Source organism: Theobroma umbraticum, unplaced genomic scaffold (genome assembly GCF_002168275.2).
Source record: "Theobroma umbraticum cultivar Fairchild unplaced genomic scaffold, ASM216827v3 scaffold_743.0, whole genome shotgun sequence".
NCBI classification, from domain to species: domain Eukaryota; kingdom Viridiplantae; phylum Streptophyta; class Magnoliopsida; order Malvales; family Malvaceae; genus Theobroma; species Theobroma umbraticum.
The window spans coordinates 19181-21445 of NW_018397307.1; positions in this window are offsets into that span (position 1 = coordinate 19181).

Here is a 2265-nt window from a genome sequence, read left to right on the forward strand (position 1 = left end):
TTATATTTTTGATTAAAACAGATTATAATTGAATGTTTCCCAAGGCAAACATGAAGAAAAAGGCATTTATTGGCAAGGAAAGTCTATTTATAGTCACTCATGCCTTCGAAAGCCTTATTACTCGTTTTAAATAGTTTTAAAATCTCATAATTAATTTTAGGTTGAATTTTTTTACTTTCTTATTAAAATAGATTATAATTGAATGTTTACCTCAAGAAACATAAAGAAAAAGCCATTCATTGACAAGAAAGGTTCTTTTAAAGTAACTCATGCCTTTCAAAGCCCAATTACTCACTTTAAGTGGTCTTATAATCTCATAACTGATTTCAAGTTAAATGTTTTTACATTTTTTGTTAAAATTGATTATAATTGAATATCTGCATTGGAAAACATGAAAAAAAAGCCTTTCATTAGCAAGAAAATGTCCGTTTAGGGTCACCTAAGCCTTCAAAAGCTTTTTTACTCGCTTTAGATGGTTTTATAATCTCATAATTGATTTTAAGTTGAATTTTTTTTACATCTTTGATTAAAATGCGTTATAATTGAATGTTTTCCTCAAGAAACGCAAAGAAAAAAACATTCATTGAATGAAAAGGTCCATTTATAGCCACCCATGCCTTTGAAAGCCTTATTACTCGTTTTGAATGGTGTTAAAATCCCATAATTATTTTTAAGTTAAATTTTTTTATATTTTTTAGTTAAAACATATTAACATTGAATGTCTACGTCTTCAAACATGAAGAAAAAGCATTCATTGATAAAAAAGTCTATTTATAGTCATCCATGCCTTTGACAGCCTAATTATTTGCTTTAAATAGTTTTATAATATCATACTTGATTTTAGGTTCACTTTTTTTTACATTTTTGGTTAAAACATATTGTAATTAAATGTCTACCTCAGAAAACATGAAGAAAAAGTTATTCACTGGCAAGAAAAATCCACTGGTAGTTACCTATGCATTCTAAAGCCTAATTACCCGCTTTAAATAATTTTATAATATCATAATTGATTTTAGGTTCAATTGCTTTACATTTTTAGTCAAAACAGATTGTAATTGAATGTTTTTCTCGAGAAACATGAAGAAAAAGCCTTTTATTGACAAAAAAAAGTCCATTTATAGTCACCTAAGCCTTCAAAAGCCTTATTGCTCACTTTAAATAGTTTTATAATCTCATAATTGATTTTAAGTTTAATTTTCTTATATTTTTGGTTAAAATATATTAGACTTAAATGTTTTCCTTGGAAAACATGAAGAAAAAGGCATTCATTGGCAAGAAAAGTCCATTTATAGTCACCCATGCCTTTGAAAGCCTTATTACACCCTTTAAATGGTTTTGTAATCTCATAATTGATTTTAAGTTGAATTTTTTTGAATTTTTTAAAACAAATTATAGTTGAATGTCTACCTTGAGAAACAAGAAGAAAAAGCCATTCATTGACGAGAAAAATCTATTTATAGTTACCCATGTCTTCGAAAGCCTAATTACTTGTTTTAAATGGTTTTATAATCTCATAATTCATTTTAGGTTTAATTTTTTTATATTTTTTATTAAAACAGATTATAATTGAATGTTTACCCCATGAAACGTGAAGAAAAGGCCTTTCATTTGTAAGAAAAGTCTATTTTAGGTTACCCACACCTTCAATAGACTAATTACTTGCTTTTAATAGTTTTATAATCTCATAATTAACTTTAGGTTGAATTTTTTTACATTTTTGATTAAAATAGATTATAATTCAATGTCTACCTCAGGAAATATGAAGAAAAAGCCATTTAATGCTAAAAAAAGTCCATTTATAGTTACCGATACTTTCAAAAGGCTAATTACTCCCTTTAAATGGTTTTATTATCTCATAATTGATTTTAAGTTGAATTTGTATATATTTTTTATTAAAACAGATTATAATTGAATGTTTGCCTTGGGAAACGTGAAGAAAAAGAGATTTATTAGTAAGAAAAGTCTATTTATAGCCACCCATGCCTTCGGAAGCCTTATTACTCATTTTAAATAGTTTTATAGTCTCATAATTGATTTTAAGTTGAATTGTTTTACTTTTTTTATTAAAATAGATTATAATTGAATGTCTATCTTGGGAAACATGATAAAAAAGCCACTCATTGGCAAGAAAAGTCCATTTAATGTTATCCATGCCTTCAGAAGCCTAATTACTCACTTTTAATAGTTTTATAATCTCATAACTGATTTTAGGTTAATATTTTTTATATTTTTGGTTAAAACATATTATAATTGAAAATCTGCATC